We start from the raw sequence: 19,793 nt of genomic DNA, 5'->3' as shown, positions 1-19,793 counted from the left end.
AACGGCAGCCGCGCCTGACGTCACTGAGCGAGGACACCTCCGCAGCCACGCGGCCGCGCCTCCCGCGGGCTTCACTGGCCTATGTCAGACTTGGTTGATTCCCTGAGCTTCTCCAGAACCCCAAGAGCTGCCCTCCCACTCCCACCCACCTCAGCAAACACAGGAAGGGAGGAAGCTGCCTTTATGAAAAGGCAAAATCAGCAAAAAAGAAAAAAAAAAACAGGACAGGGAACCAGGGTGGGGTCCCGAATGATCCCCACGCGAATGTATCTGTGACTTTGCTTTGGGATCCGAGGAATGAGAAAATGGATAGCAGCGGGAGACTGGGAAGGGGGTTGCGCTCACTCTGTGGGGCGGGAACAGAGGCAAATCTGATCAAGAAAGGTTAAAACCTCTTTCTCCTCCCCTCTCCCTTCCTACTTGAAGCCTCAATTAACTTAATCTCTGGGCAAAGCCCGTCACTCAATAAGTATAAGGATTTCTCCCCACAGAAGGGTAACCACTGGGCAGAGAAGAGGAAGCTAGAGACCCTGATGCCATTCTCAGCTCAGCCCCTGTGGTGGAGACAGCCTTCTGCCACCAAAGTTTAGCCATCCCCTTCCATGCTATAAAACTGTTTTGGAGAAGCACTCCCAGCAGCCTCTGCACTCAGGCCCCATGTGACCAGTTCCTACCAATAGGCTGTGAGCAGAAGTGATATGGGTCATTCTCAAATCAAAATGAGGCCATCTCCACCCTCTCTCTCTCCTTCTGCTGCTTCAGGCTAAGATGGCAAAGCAGGGAGATAGAAGGAGCCTTGATCCCTAAATCACTACAGGTGTCCCTCAGTATCCAAGAAGGGTTGCTTCCAGGATCCCCACAGATACCAAAATCCAGGGATCCTCAAGTTCCTTTTATAAAATGATATAGTATTTGTGTGTAACCTATACACATCCTCCTATATAGGTTAAATCATCTCTAGGTTACTTATAATACCTAATACAATGTAAATGCTATGTAAATAGTTATTATACTGTATTGTTCTTCATTTTTTTTTTCAAGTGTTTTTGACCTATGGTTGGTTGAATCCACAAATACAGAACCCATGATACAGAGGGCCAACTGTCCATTGAACACAGCCATTGGGTTGCTTTGTGAGTTAGAAACAAAATTCTCTTGTGGTAGGCAGCTGGGATTTCAGAGTGTCTCTGTTACGGCAGCTAGCATTGACTTACACAGCCTTATCACCAGCAAGGTTAAGCCGATGACACATGCCTTGGGTTCAGAGGTGCCAGCACAGCTGGGCCATCAACCAAAGCTGAACACAAAACTTGCTGTAACTAAAACAAGACATACTACAGAAAAACACTTCAGTGTGGCTGTTTCCAGGACACGGGAGGGATAGTAGGCAAGAGGCAGACAGGGCAGTCAGTCGAGGCAGGGAAGTTTGAAGGAGGATGAATTTTTTGAGGCTGAGGCCTCTGCTCAGTCCTCAGGTCATATGTGTGTCTCCCTGAGCACACTATAAGCCACTGAGACAGAGGTCTTTAGAGCAGCAGCTAGGTATGGAAACTACCATAAGCAGCAGAAGGAGAGAGAGAGGGTGGAGATGGCCTCATTTTGATTTGAGAATGACCCATATCACTTCTGCTCACAGCCTATTGGTAGGAACTGGTCACATGGGGCCTGAGTGCAGAGGCTGCTGGGATTCTCCAAAACAGTTTTATAGCATGGAAGGGGATGGCTAAACTTTGGTGGCAGAAGGCTGTCTCCGCCACAGGTGCTGAGCTGAGAACGGCATCAGGGTCTCTAGCTTCCTCTTCTCTGCCCAGTGGTTACCCTTCTGTGGGGAGAAATCCTTATACTTATTGAGTGACGGGCTTTGCCCAGAGATTAAGTTAATTGAGGCTTCATGTCCTTACTGCACAAGGACACGTAGCCAAGAATGTAAGTGGGGGCTGAAGTACAACCTGCCCTTTTCTTACCAAACCAGGCATTCTGGCTCCGAGTTGAGCTCGCCTGAAGAAAAGGCTTAGGACTGCCTCCACCTGATGCTTTTTAAAATGTATGCAGAGGTGCCATTTGTATCTAACCTTGCACCTATGGTAGCACTCTATATGCCTGGCACAAGGGCAGTGGGCTAGTGGTAGCCTTGACCTGTGTGATTCTTGAAGGCCAGGCCACAGAGTTCTCACTTTCAAGCCAGCATCAACAAAAAGTCACATGCAAAGAAAAAAAATTTTAATAACCAAAATAAAATTGACAAGCTTGATGCCACTGCTAAATGAAAAATACATTGTCTCTGTCTTCCCTCTTTATCCCTTTTTGCCTCCTCAACCCAGAATCTTATCCATGCTTAGCTAAATCCACTTTCCCTTCCTGCAAGGGAAAAGACAGGAATGCTCTTTATTTCAAAGGTCTAGAGAAAGGCACAATAAATTTCACTCCTAGAGGCCCTAATGTGCTTCTGGAGACAAGAATAGGGACAAAGCAGGCCAGCAGCAATGGAGACCAGGCCCAGAGCAGCTGATGGGAGAGAAACTGGGAGGTGAGCATATGGGGGAAGGCTACAAGAATGACAAGGACAAGTGAGATTCCAAAAACAATCCGTCGGAGATGCAACAGAGGATGATTCTTCCAACAGGATTCTCCCATAGAAGACAAGTAAGACAATCCCAGAATTTTGGGAGGCCGAGGTGGGGGGATCATGAGATTAGGAGTTCAAGACCAGCCTGGTCAACATGGTGACATGGTGAAACCCTGTCTCTACCAACAATGCAAAAATTAGCTGGGCATGGTGGTGGGCACCTGTAATCCCAGCTATTCAGGAGGCTGAGGCAGGAGAATCGTTTGAACCCAGGAGGCAGAGGTTGCAGTGAGCCAAGAATACGCCATTGCATTCCAGCGTGGGTGACAGGGTGAGACACTGTCTCAAAAAAAAAAAAAAAGAAGAAAAAGACAAGTAAGACTTTAAAGAAGTGAAAGAAAACTTACACAGAGGCCCATGTAAGGAAATATCAATATTTCCTGCAAAATTAACCACTGAACAAGAATTATCATCCATAAATGACAGGGATTTTATAGGAAATTGACACAACCTTTTCTGAAAGGCAATTTGGTTCTCTCTATTAAAAATTTAAATATTCAAACCTTTTGATCTAGCAAGTCCATTTCCAGGAATTTACGCAACAGAAATACTCCAACACTGGAAATGTCTAGAGAAATCTGTACAAAGGTGCTTGTGGTTAATAAAGCATGCATTTTTTAGGTGTATTTCCTGTGAAATCTTCTCAGTTTTTTTTATCAGAAACTATGCATCTGTGAGGTGACTTGGTTAGGATTCAAGATGCTATCTGATCTTGTAAAGGAACCAAGACCTGGTATTTTACTAATTGTTTCTAAGCTGATCTACGGCACTGGACTTGAACCCCTTGGGAGTCACATCTTAGTCATTGTTCATTTTCAGACCTGTTTCAGAGCCGGGAATATAGTGGGTGCTCAAGTGCTATTTATTATATGAATTCATGATTTAAGTGGGCTTTGTTCAAACTTAATATGTCGCCTTCATTAGCACAGTATTCTTGAAGCCGAGCAGTGGATATCTGTTTTACTCCAGATTGATCTACTACTATCAGCTGTGTTCTTACTCACCTCTCTGTGCATTTGGTGGTTTAGGAAGGGGCAAATGAAGGGGTTCAGGAAAGGGAAGAAGGAGAATATGGTTGGCAATTTAAGCTCTCAAGGTGAAATAAGTTGGGATTTTTAGCTTGTTTTCCCTACCTTGAACTTCCTGAAATTATATGCAGCCCATTTCTCTGGGAAAGGTATATGGTTTTCATGAACTACTCAAAGAATTCAGATCCATGACTTTCCAAAATAAACATCATTAAGAATCACTAAACTAAGGGATTTTTGATGCAAAAATTAACGTGATTAGACAATCTGTGCCAAAGAGTAATATACTAAAGGTGATAGAGAAACTAGTGCAAAAAGGCCAAGGTCACAAACAGACCTACAAATGACTGTAAAATAACTCACACTGATGTTCCAGTTCTCCCTTGCAGCCCTTTAATATGCTATTTCAAAGCATTATAACTTAAAAGGATGTTTATTAACTACCTGCTCAGCTCATAAACTTACGTTAACATTGTTATATACCCTAACTGAATGTGAAAAGTCATTTTCTGACTTTTAAAAAACTAAGATGGAAAGAAAATCTCAGAAACTGACAAACTGAATGCTTAGAATATCACCTATAAGAAAACATAACATAGGATGTTTCACTACACCATCTGCCTTAATAATCAAATTGTTACTCAAATACTTTCAGGTAGACAGTCAAAAGCAGCTGATTTGCTGTGACAGCATTTCATTTAACTTAGCAAGTGAAGGAGGAATGCTATTAATTCGTTTCCTAAATCCTCAGAATACTGGCTTATCCCCATCCAGCACAACCACTATTATTTTACCAAAACAGCAATCAATTTAGCCTCCACTTTTTTGCTTTTTCAAAGCTCTGCTACTTGCCAATTTGATTAGCTTTCAAGGTGTCTTTGGTGTTCCTGATATTTTGTAACAAACCAAAGTTAGATTTAACAGAAAGAAAATTTTGGAAATTTGCCATAATGTGTGTGTTAGTACATACCAATTTTAAATTAACTATTATGTTCCCAATGCTTTTCTACTATAAAGGAGCAGATAATATGGCTTTTTCTGAGACAGAACTTTCCACCTCCCTCCACTCCTTATCCTCCCATCACCCTATTGGCTTCCATCCTTACCATTGACCTGCAAGTTAACAAACAGCTATGTTTGAAGCCACCTAGAGCTCTTCCCAGGAAGATGACAGAATCACCAATAACCCTTATTAGCACTTATCTGCCTGCTTCATCATGCTAAGTGTTATAAAAAACAAATTAATCAGATGCAGCACTTGGTCTCTAGATGTCTACCAATCAAGCAGAGAAAAATCTGTACTTGCATACAAAATAGACATCTGAGCATAGAATGGCAGAAAGAGAACTGACCTGGGGGACAGTACTCAGTTGAGAAATTGCAATTTAGTTTGACATCAGTTGAGTGATACAATAGTTATTAGAGAACAAATAAATAAATCCACACACATATAGCCTTTGCATTTTATAATATGTTAAGGCTGCTTTTAAGATCAAGCACTGCTGCCTGGGACTTGTAAAATGGAGGAAGCATAGGCCAGTAGAACAAGTACTGAACTGTGAGTCCAAACACTGGGGCTCTGAGTCATTCAACTTCTGCGTTCTTGTCACTTTGTCTCTTCCACCTATAATAGTGGTGATCCCTAAAGTCCTGATATTGACTATCTTTCTACTATCTCAATCTTTCCTCTCTCATGACCTTGGACAGAGTGAGAGGCTGGGAGACCTAGGGAAACACTGAAGCAGCTGTAGAACCTGATACCTGAGGCACATAATAGTGGAGAACCCAGCGGCATTGATTTGGTTGAGAAGTACCCAGTCCAGAGCCAATGTGTCAAACCCGGCCAGGAAAGCTTGGAAGGAGGGGTGAATGTGGAGGCCAAAATATCTGGACCATAAGGGCTAATGCAGGATGACTAGGCTGGTGCTTGTTGTGCATATTGCACAACTCCAGGGGGCACCATTTTCTCATAATCATTTTAGATTTGTATAGTTTTTTTGACAAACTTGTGGAAGATATTAGAAAAGTGTCTTGAGGAAGGATGCTATTTTCTATCCCATACTAGGTTGCAACCTGGACTAGCTGACAGGCCTGAGATAGAGAGATGAGATGAGCAAGCCAAGCCCCAAGGGATGGTTCAAGGTTGAACCCCACGGCTTTAGGAGCCCAGCCTGGAAGCACACACTTCCAAGGTTACAACTATCACCACTTTGCAGGTATTGCCCAAATCTCTATCCCTAAAACTGACCTCTTGCCAGCCTGCTCTATAAATCCATCAAGAGATTCTCTACTAAAGCTCAAGGCACCTACTCTACTCCTCTTCTTTCAACCAAACAAGCTCCACCTGCTCACTTCCCACTTCTGTTGAAGGCCTCATAGTTCCTTCATTGCTCAAGTCTGAAATCCTGAAATCAGCTTCGAGTCCTTCATCCTTCTTCCACTTCACTATTCATCCAGAGACCATGCCTTCTTCCTTTGACAGCCTCTTACATCTATCCCCTCATTACCAGACCTCCTGCCACCACCCAATTCAAATACTCATCTCCTCTCCTTTGAACCATGCAGTACCTTCCTAGCTGGTCTTCAGAGCACCAATCTTCCTGTTTCAATACATCGTAGATAGAGCTGGCTAATTGTCCTAAACCACTGCTTTAAACACATCACCTTCTGCCCCTAAACTTCACTGACATCTTCCTGCTTAGTGAATCAAAATCAAACTGCCCCCAAGTGGCACAACACCACGATTCCCCCCACTCATATAGGCAACACTCAGCAATACCAAAATCCCTTATTTTTCACAGTTAACCAGCCAGTGACCTAGGGAAACAATATCTCTAAGTCTCAGTTTCCTCACCTGTTAAATGGGGATATTAACGGTACCTACTTTTAGAGCCATTGTGAAGATTAAATACAGTAATATATGGAAAGTACTTAGCATGCTGCGTAACTGTCAGTGTTGATAATGATGATGATGAAGACAGTCTCCCCAAAACACCCTTCAAATGGCTTCATTTAACCTCTGACTCACAATTGTTCTATTTTATATTCAATTTCAACCAAATTCACTAGCTATTAGGCCCAATAAATGCATTTAATATAGTCACTTGTTTTTCAGTTCCCCCTCTAGCTTCCCCAAACTTGCCTTCTCTAGCCCTCAAGAAATGGAAGCTTCTTGGACAGAAGTGAAGTAATGGGGAGTCCAATCCACTTATCTCAATGCTTTGACCAGACACTTTCTTTCATGTAAAAATCATGCAAATCAGGCAGGGCTCACGCCTCGAATCTCAACATTTTGGAAGGCCAAGTTGGGCTGATTGCTTCAGCTCAAGAGTTCAAGACCAGCCTGACCAACATGGCAAAACCCTTTACAAAAGAATATAAAAATTAGCTGAGTGTGGTTGTGCACACCTGTAGCTACTCAGGAGGCCATAGGTGGGAGGCTCATTTAAGCCAAGAAGTTGGAGGTTGCAGTGAGACAAGATCACACTACTGCAGTCCAGCCTGGGTGACAGAGCAAAAGCCTGTCTAAAAAAAAAAAAAAAAGAATTATACAAACCAAATTTTCATTAGAGAAGCAAGGAAGACATTTTGTCTCAATTCTTGAAAATGTTAAGTCTTACTTTCTAATAACATTTAACTATGTATTTTTAAGAGTAAAATATGATTCTTTTAAGAATGAAATAGAGACTTAAAATAGTTGGAAAACAAACTGTCTTCCCAGAGTATAGAGAATTAGAGTGATAGAGTGAAAAGAATATGAAATTCAAATTTAGATAGCTCTTGGATACAATACTAGCTTCTCTACTCCCTAGCTTAAGCTCTGCTCAAGAGAATGGAAACTTGAGTGTAAATCAAATGACAGGCATCCAAATCTGGATACCATCCTTAATAGGAAATTACTCTCTGAATCTCACTTTCCTCATCTGTAAAGTGGAAATAATGATACCCACTCTGTAGGCTGTCGTGAAAAGTAAGTGGCACAACCTGTAAGGACCCAGCAGAGAGTCCGGCTGAGGTACCATGAGGGTCTGCTCTGCCCACACCCGTTGCCCACCATAAGTACTGTGGCTTAAAGAATACCTGTTGCTAGAGAATGGGCCTTGCTTCAAGCATGTATAGATGTTTCTCTGGGCTGCACATCCTGGGAGTTAAAATAAGAGTGATGGCAAGGTTTGGCCGTTATTAGTATTATTAGTATTAGTATTAGTCCTCTCGGGCTACTTACCATAGCAAAATTCCATAGACCAGGACTTAAACAACAGAAATTTATTTTCTGTTCTGGAGGCAAGAAAATCCAAGATCAAGGCACTAGCCAGGCAGGTTTCATTCTGAGGCCTCATCTCTCAGCTTGTAGGCAGCCACCTTGTCACTGTGTGGTCACGTGGCCCTTCCCCAGTGCCTGTGGGTGGGGAGAGAGAGAATGAGCTCTCTGATGTCTCTGTTTATAACGCCACTAATCCCATCAGACCTAGGCCCCACCCTCATAACATTATCTAACCATAGTTCCTTCTCAAAAGCCCCAGTTCCAAATACCATCTTATTGAGAATTGGGGCTTCAGCATCTGAATTTGGGGACAAGGAGGGCACAAACATTCATTCCTTAGCATTACTTAACACTGCCCTTACTCATCATTACAGAATCCCAACCTCCCTCCTAAGTCAACATATCTACTGGGGAAATCCCCAAGATATGTCTCCATGTGCTCACCAAAGTGTCCTCTTGGCCACCACATGGCATCAGCCATTTTTCTTCTCCCCTGCTGCAATGCCTGAGGTCTCTGAAACTCAAAGGTGATGCCAAAGCACAAAGTCTCCACGGACACCATGGGAGAAAAACCTCCAGCATGGCCAAGGCCACGGCCTCCTGTTGTTTCCTCTGAATCTGCAGTGCCAGCCCCAAGAAGCTGCTCTTGGTGCCAGAGCTACAGATGTGCCAATGCTTCCCATCCCACCACAGCCAGGGCCCCAGTGTCCTGACCAATAATGCAGCAGAAGCCCTCCCACCTTTGGGCTGGGCTGTCTCTGAGATTTCAGAAAACAGTTTCCTCTTCTTCAATATTCAGTGGAGCACTTTGTTCACTGCACACAGTGTGGCACTTGCAGGAGCCCAATAAACATTGTTTAACAGGCCGGGCGCGGTGGCTCACGCTTGTAATCCCAGCACTTTGGGAGGCCGAGGTGGGCGGATCACGAGGTCAGGAGATCGAGACCACGGTGAAACCCCGTCTCTACTAAAAATACAAAAAAATTAGCCGGGTGTGGTGGCGGGCGCCTGTAGTCCCAGCTACTCGGAGAGGCTGAGGCAGGAGAATGGCGTGAACCCGGGAGGTGGAGCTTGCAGTGAGCCGAGACTGCGCCACTGCACTCCAGCCTGGGTGACAGAGCGAGACTCCGTCTCAAAAAAAAAAAAAAAAAAAAAAAAAACATTGTTTAACATGCAGTGGCCTGGGCTAGAGGGAGTCCTGCAGAATGAATGCTGTACTCAAAACTGTCCTTTATCTCTGACTCCAAGTCATTTTTCTTTTTTTGAGATGGAGTCTTGCTCTGTCACCGGGCTGGACTGCAGTGGCACGATCTCAGCTCACTGCAACCTCCCACTCCCTGGTTCAAGTAATTCTCCTGCTTTGGCCTCCTGAGTAGCTGGGATTACAGGCACGTGCCACCACACCCAGCCAATTTTTGTAATTTTAGTAGAGACGGGGTTTCACCATGTTGGCCAAAATGGTCTGGATCTCCTGACCTCATGATCCACTCGCCTTCTTCAAAAAAAACTTGTGTAGCTCAGTTCTGTCTCCCCTGGGGAAAACAAGTAGGTTCCTCAAAACCAGAGCTTTCCGACCAGCATGCTGCAGATAGGTCATGGTGTGCCAGGAGATATCCTTCCCCTGAAGTCTCCAGGGTTGCTGGGCTGGCACTGAAGGTCAAAAGCCGCAGAGCCAGGCCCCCTGTGCAGACAACAGCCCCTCAGTTTACCTCAGTGTGGCATACCATGACGATCATTCTCTATGTAGACCATGAACAGGAGGAGGTTGAGAAGCACGTCCTCATACTGAAAGCCCCAGCAGACCCTTCTCTCATTCTGTCATGTCTGGACCCTAGGACAAGCCCTGCTTAGGTTCAAGATGCCCTCCCTACCAAGAATTTGTGAGTGCAGCATCATCTGAGTCTGTATCCTCATTTCTACACATGCACTGGAACTCACCCCTTCTTTTGTTTCCTTCGCATATCTCTCAATCTTGCCCTCAATTGTTTTCTCAATAGCTTGACCTCTTCGTTTGGACTTGACCTCATGCCCCAGCCACATCGTCCCCATTCTGCTGCCCCGTCCTCGTCGTTGCATCTTCGCAGTAATTTATTCTCTTACCAATGTTTGAATGGAATTCCTTAAAATCGAGTGCAAAGAGGAAAGAGACTTTGCATTTGGGGGTAAATTTTTAGCAGAACCCACACACTTTGCTACTATTAAAAGCCATACTATAAAATCAAATGCTGCTCAATTAACATCTTTAAGCAAATGGACGTATTAACTAATCAGCATCCACGAGAAAGAGAGCTGAGAGGGAAATTATGCATAAGTGCAATTCTTCTGGTCAAGTAGCTCTGACAGTCGATGAAAAGGAGGGTGGAAAACATTTCTGTGTGAGGATAAACAGTGAGTACCTCACCTGCCAGGAAGCACTTGAAATTCACTCACTCTTTTAACTTTTTTTTTTTTTTTTTTAAGATGGGTTATTGCTATGTTGCCCAGGCTGGTCTTGAACTCCTGGGCTCAAGCAATCCTCCCACTTTGGCCTCCAAAATGCTGGGATTACAGGCATGAGCCACGGCGCCCAGCCCACTCTTTTAACTTTCAAGTCTGACAGCTCCTTAAATGCAACTAGGTGGTGATTTCTCTGCAGAACTGTGTTACTTCCCTAACTAAAACCTTCCTTAGTTTGTTCCACTCATTCCTCACTAAACTATGGGAAATAAGAATCAAACTTTTCTCTCCCAATCATCTTGCACATGGAAAGAGAATGAAACTCCCTCTTTCAAAAAAGAAGGGGTTGCTTCCTGCTGTACATGGTTTGCTGTACATAGATTGATCAATATTGAAAAAAGAGGTTTACATGCACAAGGAAAGAAATTGAAGGGGAATATTTCCCCAGAGGGTTCAGTGGAGGTATTCTTGCATGTGTACAAGTGGATTCAATATTACCACAACATGATATTTTCAATTTATTTATGAGAGTTATTTAAAAGCAACAGGCATTGTACTCTCTGGGGACAGAAGCCCCACAAGGCCAATTCCTGCCCTCACCTTAGCCTCACGGACAGAGTTCCCATCCTGACCCTCTGTGACACTTTACAACTTAGTGAGATTGAAAAAGAAAGGACAGAATTGTGGAGGTTAGCAGTAATGGAAATTAGAAGCATTTTGCAGCCACCCTTTTATTAAACCTTCTTCCCTGACTCCTCTCTCCCAGCGATCATAGTCCCCGTGTGCAGGATTAGAAAGTTCTCTTGCACAGAAGCACCTTTCTGATATTTCAGTCTTCACCATTCATTCCTTTGACATAATTGAGGCTTTTTTTCTAGACTCTCTCTGAAAATGCAAATATCCCAGAGACAGAAAAGTTGAAGACATGCTAAGGAATCAAGGTTTCAATGAGATAGAAAATTACACTAGTCATAATATTTCCATGTTAATTTACAGTTGATTAAGCACTTTCACAGGTCTAGCCTTATTTGATACTTACTAACAAACATATGACTTAGAAAAGCAAGACATATTTTTGGTGTTATCATTTTCATTTTACATAAAAGACTCCTGAAAACCAGAAATATTGACCCAACACTCCTATCCTATGCAAGTTAGAGAGCTGATTACAGACTCAAAACCAGATTTCTGCCTATCCAAGAATGGAGCTGGCCCCAGTCAGTCATTCTCACTCTTCCCTCTCCCTTGCCTCTCCTGCTCCCCACACTGACCAGTCCCCAAGTCTGTGGCACCAGAATCCTAGCTGTGCCTGGGTCCCAAGTCCAGACACCCTCACCAATTTTCTGCCCCATTTTCCCGAAGTCAGGCAATTGTCTAAAAGACCCTGGGTCCTGTCCTTCCTTCCCTACCCTGCACCAGCAACCCCACTCTATACAATTCAACAATAACAAATATTTATTGAGCACCTACTGTGTGCCAGGCTCTAGGCATTAGGATACAACATTGTAGGATGAGACCCAAAGGTCCTTCCTCCCAATCAGGACTCTCTTGCCAGAGTTCTATGATCTTTATTTCAGTGGCGAAGGTAATGATAACGCCTAAGAGCTGCTGGAGAGATTACAATGCGTGAGTGACTATTCTCAGCATTTGACTTATGGTAACTCATCCAATCCTTATAACAGCCCTATGAGGTATTATTCACATTTAACAAATGAGAAAACTGAGACAGAAGGAGGTTGCCTAGTAAGACTGCACACCTGGTAAGAGGCAGAGCAGAGGTAGACAGAGGAACCTGGCTCGCAGTCCACACCCTTATGTCTTAGGCTAAGCTGTAAACTGGTGGAAGCAGTGGAAAGAGAAACAACCTTTAAACCAGTATGTATTAATGTAATACTTCTCTGTGCTCAGGCCAGGGAGATAGAAATGAATGTAAGTGCCTCATGGAAGGAGCTTCCTTTCTCCACCTCCTTTCAAAGACAAGGCCCACCCATGAAACACTTCTCTAGCAACAGGGAGGGCCCCAGGCCTCCAAATTTACTGTTCATTTGCCCATTCTGTCTGCACACCCTCGATCTGGCCCTGCCTTTCTGATCACCGCTAATGCTGGGCCCTAGCTCCCAAGAGTCTCCCAAAGCCCTATTGGTCTGCTAATGCTTTGGCTATTGCCTCCAACTCAACCCAGCACACACTCTGAGACCCATTTCTGATCGTCAGCTCTCAGCCTTCACACTTCCTGACTTAGGTAATAGGTCAGCCCATCCCAAATTAACCTGCACGTTCCCCTACCTGGAAGTGGGTTAAGATACTAGCTCAGACTTACTACCTATCAGCACAATATGCATGCTTGACTTATATTTGTTCCTTTGATTCACTTTCATTCATTTATCCCTTCAACAAATAATGTGCACCTACTATGGGCTAGGCATGTATAACATACTTTACATGTATTGTACCTTTAAATTCTCCCAAGGACACCATTAGGTTTCTATTACCTCCATTTTATATATGATAAAGCTGAGTTGTCAGCACTTTTATCAAAGAAGAATTTGCTATCCGCGAGCAACTTGAGGTGGGCTTACCTTTCACCTTCCCGCCCCAGCCCTTCAACAGGCACACGGCAGACAGTTGTTAAATTGCGCCAGATTAATGAGCCAGCTGGGCACTGTGTGCAGCCTACCTCCTGATGACCCCCAGTGGAGATCTTGCTGTTCAGGGCCCTCTCTTGTTTATATTCACTTGGTGAAAATCGGCCTGGACGTCTCCTGCATTAACAGCAGCCACCAGGCACAGTATCCAAGCTTTGCAAACTAGGAATGGTTAAAAATTTAGCTCTTGCCACGTCTCTAACAGAACAGAACCAAAAGCAATCATCTGACGTTAGGGGGTGCCACACACAAGCAGTGAGGACCTCTGCCAGCCCAGCTTCCTCCTGGGGAGGTGAGTTTTTTGCCTGGGCACATGGAAAAATAACATATATGATACATGCTCTTTTCTTTGCCCTGGAGGCCTTGACAGCTGTCAGCTCCGTTCTGACAGGTCCTAACCATAATGAACCAGTAATGCTTCTTCAGGTCCTTGCTAAGCGTTAGATCCCTAGGTGATGCCATGTGCCAAGGGAGATCACCCAGAGACTCTGATCCCAAGGCAGCAGCCTTACTGGGGAATTTTAGCCCAGGATTTTCTCCAAACACAGGGGCACTAAAAGTCAGACCTGACCTGACTGGAGGGTTTAGAATTTAGAGCCAATTGACCAAACACCTCCAAAGAAAAAAGCAAATGGTTTTTTGAAGACAGTGGTTCTTGCTGTTTCCTCTTAGGACTCCATTAATAAAATAATAATAAAAATAAAGTCTCATTAAAAGAACATATTTAATGCTCGCTTCAGCAGCACATATACTAAAAAAGAACATATTTAGAACAATTATTCTCTTCAGCAGGTTGTAATTCCTGTAACTCTCAGGGAACAGCTTTGGGCTCTGCATCGCGACTCCCACGCAGGACACAATCTGTCTGTCTAGAAGGGAATGAGTCAGCCTGCAGCAGGAGGGAGGCAGGCTGCAGCATCCTCCCCATGGAAACTGCACAGCCAACCTGGGTTTTCTTACAAGATGAGCTTTTAACCCAATAAGCAAGTCCCTTCTCTCTGTTTCCAAAAGAGGAGTGTCTCAGAGGCTTCCTTACTATAAAGGAACTGTCCTGTCTCAGAAGCCACTGTCCCACTCCAGAGCAGGACTGATGCCCACTCAACTCTTCCCCAGCCTGGGTTTGCTTGCAAAACTCTATATACGCTTTTGACCTCTCCTATCTGTGGGGCCCTCATGACGTCACTATTTCCAGCTATAAATCTGATTTTGCAGGACTTCCTGATGTGCACTGCAGGCATTTTGAGCATGAATTGAATGCTAAGCCCTGTGTTAGGTGCTAGTATTTTAGGCTGGGAAGGGTGAAGAACGGGATCTTCCCAGGTCAGGCCCAGTGGCCATTATTCCTTTATCTTCCCACCCTTCAGCAACAGATAGGCCTCATAGCTGAAAAGGCAAAGCTGAACACTGGCACGTCAGCCCCAGCTGCAGAATTCCTGCCTTCTCCCAGCCCATTGCCTCTCTGCATTATTCTCCCTAGAAGATCTGCCCCAAGAGCAGAGCCATGAGTGAGGGGCCAGGCCACCTCTGTGTGGCCAGAATCCAGAGCTGAGCTTGGGAAGCTCCTCTTTGAGGCTGACTCACGCCTGACAGAGGAGCTGATTGGACACTCAGGGGTCATCATCTCCCCGCGTCCCCTTGCTGCTGGGGGTGTTTCCTAATGTCCACCCAAGATGTTGCCTGTCTTCCCTATTCTGCCTTAAGGGGAACGATGCTCCAGTCCCCTCCTGCGTGGGGCATACTGATGGCGTTCTCTGCCATCAAGGGTGTGTAGATTGGTGCTGCAACTTCCTCCTCTGTCCCACGCCTTCCTGCTTTCTGTCCATCTGACTTTTTCCAGGGCTTTCCACTGTAGCCCTCGGGAGGCACTTGGCTCCGTCATACATAATTCTGACTGTCATCATCCCTGCTGCATTTCCTCAGTCAGCTCTGTTACTTTCTCCTAAACACCCCCAAGTGTGCATCTATTCCAGCAGCTAAAAAGCCTCATTGTGCATGAGGCTCTCCTGTCCGCACTGTGAAGGAAGCAACTGCCACTTCCAGAATCAGGGACATCAGCGTCTTCCGGCTTGCTGAAGAAAATGTTTTTCTTCTTACAGTCCCATCCTTTTCAAGGGCAGCTCTTCACAGCTCATTTTCCTTACCTGGGCCAGGTCTCCCCTCACTATGGCCGGAGTGGTCATTCTAACATTTCTTTTTTTTAAAACCATCTCCAAATAGTTCTTTATTGAACACCCACTTTGGCTAGGCAACATATTCCCCCTGCCCTCTAATCCAGGCTCAGGTACCCGTGCCAGGAGCATCCTCAGAAGGCACCTCCCAAGACCAGGAGTACTGAGAGATTGGGTAGAGGGTAAGGGACAGCAGGGATAGGGAGGAAAGTGAAGATGCCAGGGAAAGAGGAGAGGCCTAAACTGGACAGCTGATGCTTTTTCCTACCCAGCACCCATTCGTCCCTTCTTCAGGTAATCTCATCCACCACCACACCATCAGCACCAACTCTCAGTCTCTGTGGATACATGCCAGGCCTGTCCACTCAGTGTATTCCATCTTCCTGGCCACAGTGATGACTTGAGGCTGGATATCTTCCTTGTGTGGACCAATGAGAACTAAATCCAGCAGTTCTGTCAGCAAATGGGAGCTCTTTTTACCAATAACTCGTGCTGTGGGGCCACACCATGAAGCCCAAGAATAAAGCCAACTCAAAGGAAAGCAGAGCTGAGAGCCGAAGAGACAGATCCCTGTTTGGAGTTCTGGGATGCAGCCCGAAGCCCAACCTAGCCCTGCCTTTTCAGCTATGTGAGCCATTAAATTCCCTTTGCCCCAAGCCCACTGGAAATAGTCCAAATCAAGGTCCTTCCCATCTGGTTGTTCTTCAGCAAGTATTCTGAGGACAAGGAGACTTTCTTCTCTAGGGTTATAAAAGTAATTGTGTGGTGACAGACTGGTCTAGGTCCCTAGGGTGAGAGCCACCATGGAGACGGAGTCCAGCTGGCCTTTCTGAGGATACACACCCACGACTATCAACATCTTCAAATACATCAGCACATAATTATAAACTCCTATTGTTTGTAGTAGCTATTGTTTTTGTCTTCCTAGCACCTTGTTTTGGACGAGAAAAGGTCATGATCCAGACTGGATTAATCACTGTGGCAAGGCCACAGTGACTGATCCAAGAGGGCATGGGGACTCACAACAAACCACTGAGAACTTCGGGAGTTTCCGAATTAGAACTGGACTGGAAGAAACCTTTTATTCAGGACCGCCAAGCTGGGAGGATGCAGGTCTGGAGCTGTCAGCTGTTATGGCCCCAAATGGCACAGAGAAGGCTCACGTGCAGCAGGAGGAAACGAAGCCAACACAGAGGCCTGGGTGAGTTTGCTTGTCGTCTCCCAGTGGCCATTCTCCCCCTGCTCCTTTTTACTAGGAATCTCCTAACTCAGAGTTTTGGCTGCCTAAGTAGAAACTAAATTTGCAGCCTCCCTTGTTGCTAACTGTGGCCACATGGCAAGACAGTAGAAACCTGGGTGCCTGATGCCATCATGGAGCCAGCCACTTGCCTGGCCTGGACCAGGTGACTATCTCTGCACTGTTAAGGTAGAGAGAAATTAACTTCCATCTTGTCTGAGCTATGTATTTTGGTTGTTTTAATGTATAAATGTTTTAAAAAACTGACAAACTGGAAAGGAGTTCTAGATGGAAATAGTGGAAATGATTTCATACAGCTGTTCTATTTTGCAAACCCCACAAATGGACATTAAGTCAGGATAGCTCCTGCTAAATTCTAACCTTCAAGGCTGAACTGTTCTGCCCTATTCACTTTCAGATCAGAGCATTAAGCAAGGCCAACCTTCTCAGCCCCTCACTTCTAAATCTTCCTTCTAAGCTAAGAGGTCAGAGCAGAACCAGGAAGGGTTGTGCTATTGGCCAGAAGGAGATGATAAGAACAGCCCTAGCAAATTCATTTACTCCTGGGGATCTGTGCCCACAAACTGATTTCAAGAGTCCTTCATGTATAGATGCAAATGGTCTCCAAGTACAGACATTTTGGTGTGAATTGTAGAGTTTATGGCAAATACGGGGTAGGCTGAATTTTTCTAGGCCAGGGAGCAAGAGTTCACAAATGCAGTGTCTTCAGTGAAATAAGGTAAGTACCTTGAAGCAAGGAGTAACCACCTGACTAATGCATCCACATGACAGAATCAAATCTAACACTTGGCAGAAGTAGAATCTGGGATGCTGAGGTCCCCACTTTTAGTGAAAGCCAAAGGCCCTAGGTCAAAATGGTAAAAAGCCTTTTACTAACTACCCTAGGACAGCTAAGGTCCATTTAGGAAGAAGAGAGAGAAACACTAATCACTCCTCCCTTCAAGTTTTAATAGCCAACAGGAATCTGGGCTCTGAAAAGTCACAAACACCTTTTCCCAGGATTATGAGCAATTGCAACAACTGGCCAAATGTGTTAACAGCAGAAAAGCTGGGTATTACCTGTGTGGGAGGCACTCAGCATGGGCAGTGTATGGCCGTGAGCAGCACACCAGCTACATAACCTCCACACCAGGAGGGTGCTGCTGCTGTGCAGGCCCATTTCCGGTGGGATCCAGCCATGCACAGGACCAAGGGGCTGGAGCGTTGGGAACAGATGATTCTGTGTTCCACAGATAATGGTACAAAGTGACTGGTCATAGATAAGTTGTAAGCACAGCATTTGAAGACAACTCTTCCAGACAGTCCATCTGTTAGTAAATTCTTAAGAGCTTCGAGCCTTGAGGATTGAGAAATTCTAAAGAAATTTTTTAAAAGAAGGAGGGTGGTAGATGTCAAAGACACAAGAGCTCTTTGTAGGTGCTGACTGGCTTACTTTGTCCCCAGGTTCATCTTAGAGCTCAAGCAGATTCAAGACGTGAGGCAGAGACTCTAGACTTGTGTCAGGGGCAAAAACTTCTGATAGTAGCTCTTGGTGACATCAATCATCAGCTCCTGAGTGCACTCCGGGAGGTCTCCTGAGAAGCGTCCTGGGCAGTCTGAGAAGACAGTGAATGATGGGACCACAGTTTCTGGAGGTAATGCTGTGTTGTCAAGAATTTTGCAGCAGTCTTTCAACAAACACCGGCACCCAATCACACAGTTCTTGCCAACATGAATGCAAGAACCAATCTGAGCTGCGTTGACCACACACTCTTCCTCAATAAAGACATGATCCCCAATATGTAAAGGAAAGAATTCAACACTTTTGCTGAATTTCTTGAATGGTGGCCTTATGACACCACAACTTTTCACCACACAATGATGTCCAACTCTTAGGTTTTCCAGATCCCCCTCGGATAATACAGTCATTCATCACAATGGTCTTGCCATTGAGAACTATGTTCTGGCTTCCACACAACACTGACTGGAGGCTGACTTTGTTCCCAGATGCCGTCTTGATGTACTCAGACTTGTTGTAGAGCAGCTCAACCAACTCCATGGCCACCGCCTCCTTCCCTCAGCCCGGGATCCTGTCAGAGTCAGTCAGTCAGTCTTTCTGAGATTCCAGCTACTTCCGCCATTCCAATATTTCTATCTGGCCATGGCCTTTCTCTGCTGAAACTCTTAAATGAGGCCACATAGGCCAGGGGCTGTGCTAAAAAACATGGTCTCTGAAGCTGGACTACCTGGTTTCAATCCTGACTCTCCTTTCTAGCACAGGCTTCTCATCTGTAAAAGGGGAATAATAATAGCCCCAGTCTCTTAGAGTTGCTTTAAAAACTGATTGAGGTTAGTAGTAGGCTTAGGACAATATCTGGCATAAAGTAGACATCTGTAAACACTTGTTGTTCCCCACTCTTTGCTATTTAAAATCCAAGCTTCTTAAATGGTCGATAAAAGACTTTACAATCTGTTCCACTTACCTTTCCAGTCCCATCTCCCAATCTCCCAAGCCAGCACACACTGCTCCAGACACACTGCGCCTAGTGCAGACCCTGAAAGCACTTTCTCTCTCTCTCACTATCTCTTCCCTTTCTCTCTTTCTCTCTTCTTCCTCCCCATTATCTCTTTGCCTGCCCAACTGCTCCTTGCCTTCCCCACACCGGGTCAGTGCTCTCTGTGCCCATGTCACTTCCTAAGCTATGTTCTCATTCTCTTTTTTCCACTAGCCTAAAAACCCAGTTGTCTTCTCAGCATGTTGCACAGTGCCTGTTACCTAGTAGGTGCTCAGTAAATATTTGATGAAAGAACAAATGTCCAAGCTGTACGACAGATTAGTCATCAGCCATATTTCCAACTCCCCAGTCATTCTGAATACAATCATTGTTTGGACTTGGCTCTCTGCACCAAAAGGAAGCTGCTTCTCTCACAAAGATGTCCAAATCTTAGAGAGAAAACAGGGACTGTGGCAGGGAAGAGTCAGAGGCAGAGTCTGGGTCAGTAGAAGACAGCAACCATGAACAGACCTGGACTCTCTCCTCAAGACTGGAATATGCCAAAGAGCACAGGACCCTGAAACATTAGGGAAGGGCCTCTGGACTGCTGGGTGGTGTCAGAGACCTGGCCTTGCCACTAACTTCGTGGATAACCTTGGACAAATCATCTTGGCTCTCTGGGCCTCAGTTTCCTCACATATACAATGAAGGATTTGACTTTTATGCTCTCTAAGGATTCTTCCAACTCTAATGAAGTGTATCTATGATTCACGTCATGTCATTCCTCCTTTCCAAACATCTGCAGTGGCTCCTCATCACCTGTGGAATCAAGAATCAGCCAGAAACAGTGGCTCACTCCTGTAATCTCAGCACCTGGGGAGGCCAAGGTGGGAG

At 45.1% G+C, this 19,793-nt stretch overlaps 1 pseudogene; it reads right to left on the bottom strand.

Annotated features, from left to right (window-relative positions):
- Positions 1 to 17,605: 17,605 nt before the first annotated feature.
- LOC134734782 (dynactin subunit 5-like) lies at positions 17,606 to 18,515 on the bottom strand (annotated as a pseudogene).
- Between the last annotated feature and the right edge of the window lie 1,278 nt (positions 18,516 to 19,793).

This window comes from Symphalangus syndactylus, chromosome 12 (genome assembly GCF_028878055.3).
Source record: "Symphalangus syndactylus isolate Jambi chromosome 12, NHGRI_mSymSyn1-v2.1_pri, whole genome shotgun sequence".
Taxonomy (NCBI): domain Eukaryota; kingdom Metazoa; phylum Chordata; class Mammalia; order Primates; family Hylobatidae; genus Symphalangus; species Symphalangus syndactylus.
This window is presented reverse-complemented; position numbering and strand designations above follow the sequence as displayed.